Raw genomic sequence first — 17,575 nt, 5'->3', positions numbered from 1 at the left:
AAAGGTCATGTTCTGTAATGATTGCATTACTTTGCTGATGCCTGGGTCATACTCTGCATCTACAGTGGTGCATGTGGACAGAGGCGAGCACCGTGCCACAGCATGCTCCCTGTAGCACCAAACGCTCTTGTTTTGGTCGAAAGAGACGATGCCATGAAAACCTGCCTGGGATTATGTGAGGGAGGTCTGCGCTCAGGGATTACAAAGTCATCTACACACCTTATTTCCCTTTCTTTCCCCTGACTCTGTTTATTCTGTTTCTGTTACTATATCTGTAATGTGTACAATGTCTTCTTTTCTGTGTGTTGGTACAGTCCTGGCATATGTACTACAGCGTTCCCCAAAAAGACGACATGGTTCCAGGAAATATCTGCGTCCACACAGAACCGCCTGCAAAGAAAAAGATCATTTTGGTTTGGTACTGTTTCTGCGTGGATGTGGCCTACGCTTGTGCGCTGTGTACTTTCAAATAATGCAAATAAACTCTAACCACATACAAGAAGAGGACAACGACCAGAAATATAAAGAGAGGTTGGACTATCATCATTTTCCCAAAGAGGTCCGTACCATGTCGATAAAAAGCCAAAACCTTAGTGGATTCTCCTAAACGCGCGGAGAGAATGGCAAAAGCTGAAGTTTCAAGCAGCTATGAGTGGACATCACGTCTAAAAAGCCCTTTATAAACACAGAGCATTTACCAGTTTGAAATGAGGGCAAAAATCACCATTTCTCCACAGAAACACAACCTTTAGCTCTTTTTCCTTTTCTAAAACACAGAATGCACACAAACATGATCGATGCGAACGACTAAGGAAAGAAAATAAAAGTTATCAATCTCCAAACACAAGGCTCTGCTTAAATACCTGGCTCTCAGATCATTCAGCTGTGTGTATGTGGTATACATCACATCAGTCACAGTTCGGGGGGCGTTGTTGAACTCAGCTGCCACCTAACAAACACAGCTACTTTACCATGAACAGCACTTCAGAGTGACGTGTGCTCTCATCATGACAAGTAAAATACTAACAGTGACAAAAGAAACCTGAGTGTTATATAAATGTTCAACATTTCTCTGGTCAAAATGGCTGAAATGACACGTTAACAGTGAGGTGAGGCAGTGATGAGCTGTGCCACACACACACACTCTGACTGAAGCTGGTGCATGTTTGATTATACATGTACTACACAGTCTGAAAATGCACAGGGTGAGGCAGAAAGTACCGTGCCGCACTGATAGGGGGCAGTGCTGAGCCCCATAGGCACAAACAGATGCACATCCCTGCACTGCATGCTCTGCAGAGGGCGTTTTATACAACTGAGTGACGGAGATATTCTTGGAATTTAACCTTATATTAATAAATATTCTTTTGTTTTTGTTGAACAGTGTGGAATTGTTTAAAGCATAATTACAAGCTTTTAAAACAACTCAATGTTTCAACTACGGTCACATTTGAAATACAAGCTTGTATTTTGGGTTCATATATTTGTACATCGTGAACCTCACTGCACCTCGCTGACATACGACTGTTTACTTTTGAACCACAGACATGTTGAGCCTCGTTGTCGGCTGCTATCGCTAACAGTGGCTAACCCAGGATACATTCATGTTTCTCACTTGTGAACCAAAACGCAGTGAACTCCAGTTCTAACTTGAGAGTTCTTCATATGTTTTAAGAGGTTCCTTGAATGCATCTTGAAGCAGTGTTTGTCCCATGTATTACTCACGTTCTAAAGCTGTTTACATTAGAGTTAAAATAGGGTTAAAATAAGAGAGAGTAAGTCTCCAGGAAATGAATGTAACTCAATGTAAGGTCCTCTGAAGTCATGGAAATCAGACTGTGTGTGTGTGTGTGTGTCCGTACAGATCCTTTCAAGGTTCTTGACACAAAACCTTTCACTTTGAAAAAAAGCAACCTGTCACGACTCAGCTGAACACGACACACACACACACACACACACAGTACACAGTACACAGTATCGTTGACTGCAGCCACCGGCTCTGAAGGTCTCAGACAACACACACACACACACACACACGAGCAGTAAGGAGGAAATGAAACAAAGGGGTACCAGAGGGGGGGGAATGTCAAAGAAATGAACATGTGGTACAACAATGAACACATGAACACAAGTGTGGATGTGTAAATGTTGTTTTTCAAAATGTGTAAGTGGACGACTGAACGCCAGTGACTCACTGCTGGTGGTCCCGAGGCGGGTGTCCTCTCTGTGTGTGTGTGTCTGTGTCTGTGTGTGTGTGTCTGTGTGTGTGTCTGTGTGTGTGTGTGTGTGTGTGTGAGGGTAACTGTCAGACAACAAACAGGCATCTTTCACAAATCCACACAATGAGCTCATGCAAAGAGGGGAGCGAAGAAGAAAAAGAAGACGCCGCAGCGTAAGTGTGTACTTCAGCTCGACAAGTTCAACAGGCACGCCCTCCAGACACGCCCTCCAGACACGCCCTCCATCCCCCCGTGCAAATATTAAGAGAGACTTCACACCCGGATAATCACATTCACAAACACCCCAGAGCACACAAACAGGAAAAACATGCACTAACTTTGGCCTCAACATGCAACATAACAATCCTAAGTAACATCCACACAGATCCAACTGTACAGCGGAGCAGCGTGGACATTTACATATAGAGTGTTTACTAAAGCAAATGTGTGTATAATAGCCCGAGGCAGCATTGTCACTCATCAAGCTGATAAAATAAACACAGTGACAATACAAGGCCGATAAATCTCAGAGAGCTTTTGCGAAGCTGTCCTTCAACAGCGGGAGGAGGAGGAGGAGGAGGAGAAAGAAGAGGTGAGATAAAGGGAGAGGAATCAAGGGGAGAGGAAAGGAGCATCTAAATATAGAGAGACTCACATTTTGGAGTCAGAAAAGAGACAGTGAATGGTTTGAAAGCAGAGGGGTAGTTAGAGGAGGAGGAGGAGGAGGAGGAGGAGGAGGAGACGCGTGGAACAAATAAGCAAAGTAGCACTGAAGCTACAGAGTTTCAATTCTGTCTATGAGACTTTAGGATGGAACACACCACACATACTGATCTGTATGCTGCATCAGTGCTGAGGGCGTGACCCTTCACCAAGCTCCACCTCCTCACTAAGTTCTAACAGTGGTAACAGTGGCACTCAGGGGAGGGTCCAAATGAAGGTGCTCCAATTGAAACAGTTTAAAATGATCACGTTATCACAACATAATGATCAGATCTTATCTCATGTCACCATTTACTTATAATATTGTTATTGTTATTGTTACACTGGATATTACTGATGAGATCATGACCATGGTGAAAAGCAAGGATTTATGGTATTAGACTGAAGACGAGGTGGAAGTGAGACTGAAAGCAAGTGTTCACAGTTAGGGAGTGAAAGTCAGTCACTGTTTAACAGAATAAGACGTTCTGAAGCCTTTAGGGCTCTGTCGTGCTGCAGTGGCGTGGATGACGCGTGTCCAGCAGGAAATGACATCACATTGCTGTTCACGTCCACATTTATTCCAATTTGATTTGTGATCTTTGTTTTTAAAACATGTCAAAAAAGATTTGTATTGTAAGGATTTGTTCTTTAAGACATGACCTGTGGGAAACATGCACGAGTTACAAAAACTGAATTAGGAGCGAATGACGGCAAGTCTGCAGCTGACTAAGCAGTAATAAATGACTGCTTAGCTATTATTTACTCCTCTGCCTGTCACTTTTATTAATATCTAACTATTCTTATTTTATTTTATTTTATTTTTATTGTATCCTACATCGTCTGTTATTGGTTTGTCACATTTATATATTTGTCAGGAAATGTTACGTGTTATGTAAAATGATTAAAATGTCTAAATAAAACAGAATAACAATATAGATGAAGTTCAGATTCAGAATGAGGTGTAGCTTTCACACACGTGTGCAAAACACGAGCAGAAACAAATAAATATTAAAGCAAAAATAAAAATATCATAGAAAAATTAGAAAAGGCAAAAATAAAAGACGACAAATTGTGCAAAGTGGCAATTTATAAAGTCAAAACTACATTATTCATTATTTCACGACCAGAATATTGCAATAATGAGATAGAGATTATGATATTATAATAAGACAATGGTGGTTTTTAAGAATCAAATATTTGAAGTCATCCTGTTACGATCAAGATTTAAGTTAAGGGAGAAAATGTCTGAAACAAGGATTCTGTAGCGATGTCCTCAGATAAATGTCCTCACCTGGATTTTCACTTGTCCTGAGTCTCCCTCTGTCTCCCTCTGTCTCCCTCTGTCTCACTCTGATGCAGTTAGACATGTGACTGTCACCTGCTGACTTACATTCATCGTCGCCATAGCTCACAGGCTACAGGCCCTACAGCCACGGAGGGAAGTGAAAATGAATGCACACAAACTGGTGGCGTGGCATCACAGAGAGGGAAGGACACTGTGTGTGTGTGTGTGTGTGTGTGTGGACTATCATGAACACACACACACACACACACACACTAAGGACAACACCCACCTTAGAAACCTAATTTTAAAGAAGAAGTCACACATTCCCACATTGTGAGGCAGCGCCAGTATCAGGTCCCCCCCCATAAGAGGGGGTGAAATAGAGAGAGAGAGAGAGAGAGAGGGTGAAAAGGAAGAGCCACCCAAGAGACAAAGAAAACGACAACGAGTGAAAAAGAGGAGAATAAAAAAGAAAATGTGTGTGTGTGTGTGTGTGTGTGGGTTGGGGGGGGGGGGAGAAGAAAAAAACATGATGGTGTAAACACTGGGAGTGAGACAACTGTTGGGGGGCTGAACAGGGGAGTCTGTGTCTCACCCACCACTGAAAAGCGGATGTGAACTTACCCACTTCTGTTGTCACTCAGAGACCAGGACTCACATCTCTAGTTCATAAAGAGAAGCCGCAGAAGAGACCAGTGCGGGGGGGGGGGTCGGGGGGGGGTCAGAACATGCACAGAGGTCACACACACACACACACACACACACACACACACACAGCAAGTCCTAACATACAGTACTGTGCAGAAGACTTAGGCCACCATTAGATCTGTTGTGTTAGCAATGTTATAACGACAATAGAGGGTCATTATTTCTATTTCACTTTACTGGAACACGTCCAGAACTTATGTATGAAGAAAAAAAACATCCTCTACAGGTGTCAAGTATGTGGCGTGATCTATATATATATATACACACATATATGTATATATATATATATTAGTGTAACACTAACCCCAATGAACCACCCGCAAACTACGCAGGGTGAAGTTAGTCTAACGTGGGTTTAGCTCATGCAGGCAAAGGAAAGATTAGTGGTTTGAGCAGAACGAGTGGAGTCTACGTCCACGTCCACCGCTGCTAACTGTTGCATTAACACTGTGTATAAATATAAGCTGAAGGGTCACAGGGAAGGATAAAAGGAGAAACGGAGCAGGGAGAGGGTAAAAATGAGAAAGGGAGTAGGGGAAGGGTAAAAATGAGAAATGGAGTAGGGGAGGCCACAGGAGGCACCTGGCCCACTTACAGCAGAGAAGGGGGTGGAGGAGGAGGAGAGGTGGAAGATTAAGGAGTGGGAGGGAGAAAAGGAAAGGAGAAGGTGGAGGAGAATAAGGGAGATACAGCTGGGACAGGGAGGAGAGAGGGCACGGAGAGGACGGGGGGGAGGAGAAAAAGGTGAGGTGAGGAGCGGGAGGAGATTTAAAAAAGGGAGGTGAAAATAACGGTGGGGGAGAGAAAGGAAAGAAGTGGCCTTGTGATGCCGAGAATGGAGGTGGTGTGTGTGTGTGTGTGTGTGTGTGTGCGTGCGTGTGTGTGTGTGTGTGTGTGTGTGTGTGTGTGTGTGTGTGTGCGTGTGGGATGAATGTGTGGCTTTGTGTATGTGTTTGCATGTGTGTGTGTGCGTGTGTGTGTGCGTGTGCGTGTGTGTGTGTGTGTGCGTGCGTGCGTGTGTGTGTGTGTGTGTGTGCGTGCGTGCGTGTGGGATGAATGTGTGGCTTTGTGTATGTGTTTGCATGTGTGGGTGTTTGAAAATTATGAGCAAAAAAAAAAGAAAAAAAACCAACACCAACACCTCACCCAAAAGTATGAATAACCAACCACAACAGGCCAACGCGAGGTTGGCTCAGCCAGCCTCTAATATCCATCTAATACCACCCACAGTCGCTGCTCCACCTCACATCAATGAATATTTCATGTCCTGATGGCACTTTTAAAGCAAAAACTAATTAGCAAATCCAAGTTGATCTGGCATTAGTCATATCAAGCCAATTAAAAGCCCAGTTCTACTGTACATGTTAATGGCAACCAAGTGGAATAATTGTGTGTTGAGCAGGGGAGAGAATGTTAAACAGGCCTTGTTAGCGGCACTTTAGCACTCTAGCCACAGTCCACGCCTGCAATGTGAAACTCGACAAAGCGGGATAATGTTCATCTTTAAAACACACACACACACACACACACACCTTTGAAAGCTGCAAACTCCATTAATTAGAGAGTCGACATCTAAGGTCAGATCTGATATGTTATAGCAAAAAAAAGGGAAATGTTTCCAGGGAAAACGATGGTTTTATGCCTCAGTAATAATATTAAACAGGGATCCAAAGCGTGTGGGTCAGATGTTACACTGTGTGTGTGTGTGTGTGTGTGAGTCTTTCCAACTGTTCCTCCTGTGTGTTTGTGTAATGCAGGGGTTTAGATTGAGGCAGACAGCGCTGACACACACAGACTAAACTGAAACTCTTGTGGAGTGGATGTCTGTTTCATCACCCTCCTTCTCCCCACTCTCTCTCTCTCTCTCTCTCCTTCACATTCCCTCTCCCCCCTGCCTCCTGCCTCCTGCCTCCTGTCTCTCGCTCTCCCGATCACCTGAGCTTTGATATGGAAATCACTCAGCAGCCAAAGCCTGGGGCTAGTTGACAGTTTCTAAAGATGTATTTGCTCAAAGCCACTCAATTTCTCATCAAATACTCACACTGTGCGTATAAAAGACAAACTATTTCAAAGGGAAAATAACCACTAACAACTATACTTATCCAGAGCTTTCAGCAGTGTGAAGAAACCAGACTCCAACAAAGACATTTTCTGTCCATGTCTAAATCTCAAAGTTCTTAATAGACTCAAAAGATGGAGTAAAGAGGTGAGAAATGTTCTTTCTCTCTGGTTTACCAGTCCTCCACCGCTGCATCACAACAAGCTACGACATTAAACAAAGGTTATTGTTCAGCATCACACGCTTCATACATGATGAGATGATCTCTTTATTAACACTGTCAACAGAAAATGCTTGACAAACTATAATATAATAAATAAATAAAATACTATACTACACCTATTACTAACACCTACATAAAGTAAGTTCATTCATTTTAAAATTACTTAACAAACAAACAAACGTAGTTTATGTCGTTGAGTTTTCTAGGTTTTTCAAAATGTTTTCCACTTTTTTCAGAAGGTTTAGATTTGAAAACATTTGACATTAAAGCTGCAGTATGCAGAATCACTAACAGCCAATCACAAAGCAGCTGCAGTTAACCACATTTTTTTCAAACATCTTAATTTTGGTCCATCCAGGCAAAAACGCTGCCCCACAGTTTTCAAACTAAACTTACACTTCTCCTTTGTCGCTACTCAAACACTTCAGAGTCGTATCTGTAGCAGAAACAATGTGATTTCATGTGATTTCATGTGATTTCATGTGATTTTTGTGCTTAATGTTCCCAATGCTGGAAAAACACGCTTTCAAATGAAGGGACAAGGGATACTGAAAGGTCAGGGCTTATTGGGCGATTCTTTTTTATATCATTTTCTATTGATATATCATTATATAAATCACAATGAATGATTTCTCGTTCATTACAGATAATACCAGGTATTAATGCATAACACATTTAATGCATTTAATTACATGCATAACATACAGCTATTATGTTTATAATGCTGCTTTATTTCTTTTTAATGTTAAATGAAGGATATTTTAACTGTGTTAGAAAGAATGGAATTGCTTGTAAATATGTTCAAATTTTGCTGGAACACAAATGATTGGCTTAAAATTAAAGAAGTGTTAAATGACTCTTTATAAGTGAACTTTTTATCCATCCATCTTTATCCTCCACATGAGGGTCACGGGGAAAGCTGTGCCAATCACAGGGGGATAGGCGGGTCACACCCTGCACAGTTCACCAGTCCATCATTTCATTTACTGTATTTCACAAATGTATTCAGTATAATAAATATGATTACTATCAATCTTTAAAAAGTGGGTCCCCATGGGCCAAAACATCATATCTTTATTTAACCTTTTATCTAAATTCTGCATGACTTTTGTAATCTTTCTCTTTTTTTTTTAAATGTTTAAAATGAATCAATTAATGCTGGCGGTCCAGTGTTGGCCCACTGGCCGCCAGTTGGTGACCACTTCTTTAGAGAACAAGACATGCTGATGAGTGACAATGTCATAAATGCTACATGATAACGTATGACGCTAATAATCATTGTGTATTATAAGACTGCACATCATGTGTTCACAATAATAAACATTGACAGCTTGAAAAATCAGCCTTTATTTTGAGCAACAATTTCATTGATGACTGTAAATTTTCTTCCATATTTTCCAATGATTTTATTGCTTTCCTTGACAACTGTGGATGGAACCATTACTTGATTCATCGATTATTAATCGACTACTAATTGTCAACCATTTTTTGATCATCAGTTGATCAGTTTGAGTGTTTTTTCAAAGAATTAAAACAAGTTTTGAGATTTCAAGACATTTGAGAACATCATCATTTCCAGGTTTGGGAAACATTTGGTGACATTTTGTGCACCAAACAGTAATCGATTCATCGAGAAAATAATCAACATATTCATCGATCATGAAAATAATGGTTAGTTGCAGCTCTATTATGGGAGAAATATTAACATGGAACAAGTGGAAAGACAAGCATGGCTTAAATTCAGCTGTGACATCCACACACACACACACACACACACACACACACATCCCCCACAGCATCCATGTAACCCCCATGGGGATAAGGAACACCTGTATTCAGGATTGCAGGGGGATGGGAGGATGGATCCATGGATGACTGTGTGCCAAACAAGCTTCTTCACACGGAATCAGATGTGAGAATGATAATGTTCACAACATGACAGACAGAAACAAGAACAACTCTGGAGAGACACAACACGCTGCGTCATGTCAGATATGTACACGCCAGTGTAAACGCTTCATTTTGCAGTGTGCGAGACTAACAGGTGTTCCCATTAACAAGTGAGCTCCGAGGGGGGAGAGAGGGAGGGAGAGAGAGAGGGAGGGAGGGAGAGAGAGAGAGACACGAGTGGAGTATAACATTGTGAACTGGAGATAAATGTTTCTATGAGAAGCCTTTGTGTTTTTCCCCCTGTGTTACTGCAGAATGAAGTATAGTTGAGGCTGCAGCGATTAATCGATTATTAAATCAGTTTCCGACTTTTTTTAAAACCAATCCATCAGAGCACGAGTGTTCAGTTTACTGTTACAGGGGAGCAAAGACACCGCAAAATATTCACATTTAAACGCCCTCAAACTTACAGGACGCTGATAAATCACTAAATGAACACTGATTAATCACTAAATGAACACTGATTAATCACTAAATGAACACTGATAAATCACTAAATGAACACTTATAAATCACTCAATAAATGAACACTGATAAATCACTAAATGAACACTGATTAATCACTCACTAAATGAACACTGATAAATCACTAAATGAACACTGATTAATCACTCACTAAATGAACACTGATAAATCACTACATGAACACTGATAAATCACTCAATAAATGAATGCTGAAAAATCACTCAATAAATGAACACTGATTAATCACTAAATGAACACTGATTAATCAATCACTAAATGAACACTGATTAATCACTCACTAAATGAACACTGATAAATCACTAAATGAACACTGATAAATCACTAAATGAACACTTATAAATCACTCACTAAATGAACACTGATAAATCACTAAATGAACACTGATTAATCACTACATGAACACTGATAAATCACTCAATAAATGAATGCTGAAAAATCACTCAATAAATGAACACTGATTAAACACTAAATGAACACTGATTAATCAATCACTAAATGAAAACTGATTAATCACTCACTAAATGAACACTGATAAATCACTAAATGAACACTGATAAATCACTAAATGAACACTGATAAATCACTCACTAAATGAACACTGATTAATCACTCACTAATGAACACTGATTAATCACTCACTAAATGAACACTGATTAATCACTCACTAATGAACACTGATTAATCACTAAATGAACACTGATTAATCACTCAATAAATGAACACTGATAAATCACTAAATGAACACTGATTAATCACTCACTAAATGAACACTGATTAATCACTAAATGAACACTGATAAATCACTAAATGAACACTGATAAATCACTAAATGAACACTGATAAATCACTAAATGAACACTGATTAATCACTCACTAAATGAACACTGATAAATCACTAAATGAACACTGATAAATCACTAAATGAACACTGATTAATCACTCACTAAATGAACACTGATAAATCACTAAATGAACACTGATTAATCACTCACTAAATGAACACTGATAAATCACTAAATGAACACTGATAAATCACTCACTAAATGAACAATGATAAATCTCTCACTAAATGAACACTGATTAATCACTAAATGAACACTGATTAATCACTCACTAAATGAACACTGATTAATCACTCATTAAATGAACACTGATTAATCACTAAATTAACACTGATTAATCACTCACTAAATGAACACTGATAAATCACTCAATGAATGCTGAAAAATCACTCAATAAATGAACACTGATTAATCACTCACTAAATGAACACTGATTAATCACTAAATGAACACTGATTAATCACTCAATAAATGAATTGCAAACTATTGACATTTTTTGAGGTTTGGGGATATTAATATTTGTTGATTTTAAGGAAACTACTAATAACTGTAAAATCAACTAACAGATGAATCAATAGTGACATTATGTGTTAGTTATTTTCTCCATTAAATGATGAATCCTTTGGTCCAGATGACGATGTTCTCCAATGTCTTGATTTGTCCACAAACCACAATGATTCCGTTTGAGTGATAACTGTGTTATAATATTCACATTTAAGAATAATCAGAGCGCTTGTTTGATTTATTTCAAATAAACGTCAATGTCGTCGTGTGTTCTGTGTGTGTGTGTGTGTGTGTGTGTGTGAGAGGCCAGAGCACCATTTCCCCAGGGTTTGCACAAGTTGATGCCGACTAAACCCGTTACCACGCAGATCAGCCCACAACCTGCGAGGGATCGTTAAGCACCACCTACACACCAGCAGGCACACACGCACACACACACACACACGCACGCACACACACACACAATACAGACACAAACACAGCAGAAGTGTACGTGTCACACGCTCCAGACTCCACTCACTTTCTCACACCTGCAACTAACACAAACTTCATAACTGAGAACAAACTTGTAAGTCACTCTTAAGTGAGTCCATTCATGAGCGACGACACAAGCTTCGACACACACACACACACACACAGCTAATATGTTCTTTCCATTTTTCAGCCGATTTCGCTGAAACCCCTCCCCCTTTTAAACCCCTCCCCCTTCTCACTTGGTCTGGATCATGTTCTCCCTGCTGAGCGTCCAGATGGAGAAGGTGTAGACACACACACACACACACACACACACACACACTGATGTTCACTGCTCTTAAATGATAATGCTACTCCCTCTCAAAGGACCACGGCACCTACAAGTACACAACATGATTTTATACTTCCAGTACAAGTATGATTACTTTGAGTACTTGCCGTGGTCAGAACAAAGGAACACTTCACCACTGGAAAGATGTTATTTGTTATTAAGTGATAGTACAGTCTACAGAACAACGAGCACAACGTTAGCGATGCTAATTATCTGTGCTTACAGTAGCATAAATGTCAATGAACTCAGACTCAGGCTCAGGCTCAGACTCAGGCTCAGGCTCAGGCTGAGACTCAGACTCAGGCTCAGGCTCAGACTCAGGCTCAGGCTCAGGCTGAGACTCAGACTCAGGCTCAGGCTCAGGCTGAGACTCAGCCAGTTAGCGTAACTGTTAGCGGAAACGTGTTTACATTCTGGGAATGAGGTCCCTGTGGGCGTGTCTAACATCCAGCCCCAGACCAAGAAATGCCAAGGATGCATCTCACAAAACAGAGAAGAAGATATTTCAAAATCATTGAAGTGTTCCTTTAATAACACCATTACAGCAAAAAACAACAATGTTTTAAACAAATGTGTTCACATATTAACTACTATTATAATAGATCAGATTCTTCTTGTCTCTATGTGCAGCTATATGTAGTCACAAATATACAGAATATACAGTCACAGAATTGTTAGACAATTAATATTTTATTTTCCAAACTTTGAAGAATGGTCGTAACTAGCAACGCGGTGCGTACTTAAATAAATGAATTGAATGTATTTAAGCAGTTTGATTGGCTCGTGATTGCAGTTCAGCACCATGTGATGCTGCCCCATTAGAAGAGAATGCATCTTCACCCAGAGCAGCATGAACGCTGTGGTAATGGCTCGAGAAGGAGTTTGAGTCAGAAGTTACGGAGCAGCTTTTTTATCCTTTAACGTTCCAAAGAACAACTTCTCATGTACAGTACATGTTACACAGTGTGCAAACACACACAAGCCTGCAGTAACTGAATTACACAGTCAAAGACTTAGAGGTTTATCATATGAAGTGCCAACCCTTAACTCTGGACTTGGAAGGACAAAACAACCATACAAATCCAATGAGACCTAAGACAATTTGGAAAAATCACTGGATGGTCCCCTAATCCCACAGATCCAGTTAGCCCGTGTCAAACAGTGCAGAATGCTTAGCTCTAACAAGCTGTCCATGGATGCAGCACTCAGCTCCATATCAGAAGGCATGCAGAGGCACACACGTCCAAATTAAATCACAGGCTGCTCGGCACGCGTGACCAAACAAATATGAATCACAAAAACAGCAACAAAACTCTTTATTAGTGACATTTTGTGACGTAATGTGATCTTGTTCAGTTTCAGCATTACACTTCTGTAACATGTAGACTAGCAGAGCCAGGAATCAAACCCACAACCTTCCAGTCACAGTCACCCCTAATCCAGACCCTTAACTTTGTCTATAAAACACACACTAAAGTTTCACTGAAGCAAACCCAGAGTAGTGTGTATGGGCAGGCACGTCCACAGCAACATAAATGTATTTTTAAATTAAAAGTAGTGTTAATGTCAAATTAAGAGTGTGAACGTCGCCTGAGAGTTTAAAACAACAACAAATAAGAAAGCCTTACATTTTTATAGCAGCTCCTGCACATGCTGTACTGTTGCCGTGGTCGAGGGTTACGTTTGTGTCTGTGCACAAACATTAATGACAGATTTGGATGAAATATTCAGGAGTTGAAGGTTATAGCCCAAGCAGGAAATTGAAAAAAACATATTTGGTAGTGATTCAGATTCAGGAACTTGTTTTTCAGAAAGTTGTTAACCTGTGTACAGAACATTTCTGCTATTTAAGTGGTGTCTCTGCTTTCATTTGCTTCCAACAGTGTTGGTTTCCTCCTCTCGCATCAGCTTTAACTTCACACTGTGACCATCAAATACAAGGTGTAATAATGACAGATATCTCTCAAAGAGTTCAGAAGAATCTAACTTCAGTGCCCAGAGAGCGTGACACACACAGAGGAAGCAACACAGGTGAAGATCTCATGTCACCTGACAGCCAGGCACACAGTGTGCATCTACACACACACACACACACACACACACACACACACACACACAAGGAGAGAAGCGGGGTTGTTCCCCACTCACACGGTGAGCAGCAGAGCGGAAAATGGAGGACGAAGCTGACCGGTGACAGAGGGCAGACACACACACACACACACACACAAAAAGGAGCAACAGAAAAGACGCTTTCAGCTACAGGGAACACTTGACGCCACACTTTTCAACTCTCAACGCAGCATCACATGTGATCAGCGGTACCTCCACACACACACACACACACACACACACACTATCACTATCACCCCCCGTCTTGTCTGGTAGTACTCGAGGGCTGGGTGTTGACGCAGCACAAATATCCAGCTGGAGAGTTCCCCCTTCTGGAGGTTAAACAAGGGGAGAAGAAGGAAAGACAGAGGAGGAGGAGGAGGAGGAGGAGGAGGAGGAGGAGGAGGGTTTAAACCCTCATATTGTTCTTGCTTTCATATTGAATCTTCCCGTCTGCCTGAATATTCTGCCGCACGCAGCACCATCATCAGCTGTGTGAAGCCTATGTGTGAACATGACAACACCAACACAATCACCCAAAAACACAAGAGAACATCTAGAAAGAGGTGGACATGCTTCACCAGGATCTCTGGACCAATGCACTGAAATAATACTACTAATAATAATAATAATAATAATAATGATAATAATAACAATAGTGACACTAACCCTGAGGACACATTGCAAGGTACAGTATGTCCGAAAGTAGTTAAGGCAACATGTAGATATAATACACTGAATGTTCATTTGTGCATGAACTGACTGTTCGACCACAAGACAATTCTTGTTCAAAACTTCCAGAGTCAGTCATTTGAAAAGCAGAGAAATACAAAATTATAAACACGCAAAAGTAACAGTGATCATCTATAGAAAATATAATGACTTTTCAGAGAGAGAATGTACAAGATAATAACGACAATAACAATAATTATAATGATAATGATAATGACAATGATAATAATAATAATAATAATGATAATGACAATAATAATAATAATGATGATAATAATAATAACAATAATGATGATAATAATGATAATAATAATGATAATGACAATAATAACAATAATGATGATAATAATGATAATAATAATGATAATGACAATAATAATAATAATAATAATGATAATGACAATAATAACAATAATGATGATAATAATGATAATAATAATGATAATGACAATAATAATAATAATGACGATAATAATAATAATAACACTAATGATGATAATAATGATAATAATAATGATAATGACAATAATAATAATTATGATGGTAATAATAATAATAATAACAGTAATAATATAAACCTTAATATAAAAAATAATTCATGCACTGTTTACAAACTATCTCTGTAAGCTGTCAAATCTTAGTTTCCATGGTGTAAAAGCACTTGTTCAGACTTATTATAAAGTAGATATGAACTGAAGCTGTGTGCGTGTGTGTGTGTGTGTGTGCGTGTGTGTGTGTGAGAACAGTGACAGTTCCTTCACCAAACATCAACAAGCGGCTCCAGACACAGCGGCTGTCACAGTGTGCAGGTACACCACTGACTTTCACTCTGTACTCGTGTTTTGTTATCAGAGCCGTTCACGCGCCCGTTATTATTCAAAACAATATATACATACACATATATACATATATATGTATATTTATATATACGTATATACATATATATACACACATATGTATATATATATATTGTATTTTATTTTAAATTGTGAAAGAAAGAAACAGAAAGGCCTTTTATATAGTAGTTAATATAGTCGGTGGTCAACGCAAGAGTTGCATTTGTGTCGCGTCTCCAAACCTGTGCGACCACACAACTATCAACACACATATTAACCACACACACACACACACACGTATACCTGTATATCTATATATCTATATATACATATAGATATAAATATCTATCTATATATATGTGTGTATATATATATATAGATATATATCTATAGGAAAAGCTTGTTGAGGCAGCGCAGATGAGGAAGTGACAGCGGCAGCAGCAGCAGCGGCGGCAGCAGCAGCAGCAGACGCACGGAGACGCACGGAGACGTACCTGTTACCCCATGCGGTCTGGACTGGACGCGGTGTCGCTCCGTCGGAGTCCAAATGTGCTGTGACAGCCCGGAGAGAAGACACACAGACAGACAGACAGACAGGGGGAGGGGGAGGGCACACTGTCCTCTCCTCTCTTCCCTCTGTCCTCCGCTCGCTGTCTTCAAGTCTTTATTCCCCCCGTCTTCTTCTTCTTCTTCTTCTCCCACTCCCCGGGCTTCTTCTTCCTCTCTCCACCAGCTCTCTCTCTCTCTGTTTCCCGTGTCTCGGTATCAGGAGCCTCCCCCTCCTGGTTCTCCCCTCCCTCCCCCTACTCTGTGCATCTCTCTCTCTCTCTCTCTCGTGTCTATCTCGCCTTCCTTCTACAATCTCTCTCTCTCTCTCTCTCTCTCCCTCCGTGTCCTCGGATCCCCCCCCCCCCCCCCCCTCTTTCCCCCCCTCACTGGGTAAAGTCAGGAAATGAGACACAGCATCTAATGTAAGTCTTATCATTTCAGAAACAGCAATAACAGCATTAATAACAAATAAAAACAATAATAATAATAATAAGAGTAAAGGCTGCGGGCAGTTGTGTATGTAGTGATATTGATGATGATGTTGTGTTGTTGTGTTGTTGTGTTGTTTCAGCAGCTGCGGGGTTAAATACACGGGGCTCAGTAATGAGCAGGACTGTGTTGTTATTTACCCCCTCTGGTGGCTACAGCAAGAAAACACCAGTTGATCCACAAAGAGTGACATGTTCGTGACACTTGTTTGGCTGGAAAACACCTCCACGAGCCACGTGATCAGGGACAGAAAAAAAAGAGTGCAGGGTAATTCCAAGAAAGATGATGATGGACATTTGTCATTGTTACCTTGTGTTTTAAGAGTAGGGGGAAAGTTAGCAGGAAATTCTTCATCAACAGGTGTGAGATATAAAACATGTCATATTTGTGAAACCAGGGACTTTTAAAGCAGACGTAGGGAAGATTTCACTCTGCTAACCTTTATTTCCTCACTCGTCCTGGTTTTCTCGTAAATATTTACTTTGAATACATTTTATTTAAACAAACGTTTAGACACAGGCACATGCTCAATGTTCTCTTCACCGCAACAGTGCCACATACAGGCCTGGCATATGTACTACAGCGTTTAGAAGCATTTTGAGGAGTTTAGTGTGGATGAACACATTTCCTGAAACAGAACACCAAAGTGGGCCAAAGTGGTTTATATATACAAATGAATATATATATATATATATATACATATACATATATATATATACATATCTATACATATGTTATTATTATTATTATTATTGTTCATAATAATAATAATAATAATAATGTTATTGATCCTTAAAATTTGTTGTAGAAAAAGTTGTAATATTATGAGAAAACTAGTCTTAATATCACTATTATAAAGTCCTACCATTTTGAGAATGACGTCTTGTTATTAAAAGTCATAATATTACGATAATAAAATCCAATCATACCATTATGAGAAAAATACTTATTATTATGATGATAATAAAGTTGTGATATTAAGATAATAAAGTCCTACCATTATGAGAATAAAATGTTAATATTACAATAATATTGTCCTAATCTTATAAGAATAAAGTGCTAATGTTACAAGAA

General features: G+C 39.8%; 1 protein-coding gene across 1 annotated transcript in view; it reads right to left on the bottom strand.

Moving 5' to 3' along the window:
• The window catches only part of zbtb46 (zinc finger and BTB domain containing 46), a 78,135-nt gene extending 61,927 nt beyond the window's left edge, over positions 1-16,208 (bottom strand). The window contains exon 1 of the mRNA XM_058643006.1: positions 15,958-16,208. The gene's annotated coding sequence lies outside the window, so the exon portion shown is untranslated. The remainder of the gene's footprint in view (positions 1-15,957) is intronic.
• Between the last annotated feature and the right edge of the window lie 1,367 nt (positions 16,209-17,575).

Source organism: Solea solea, chromosome 11, assembly GCF_958295425.1.
Source record: "Solea solea chromosome 11, fSolSol10.1, whole genome shotgun sequence".
Classification (NCBI taxonomy): domain Eukaryota; kingdom Metazoa; phylum Chordata; class Actinopteri; order Pleuronectiformes; family Soleidae; genus Solea; species Solea solea.
This window is presented reverse-complemented; position numbering and strand designations above follow the sequence as displayed.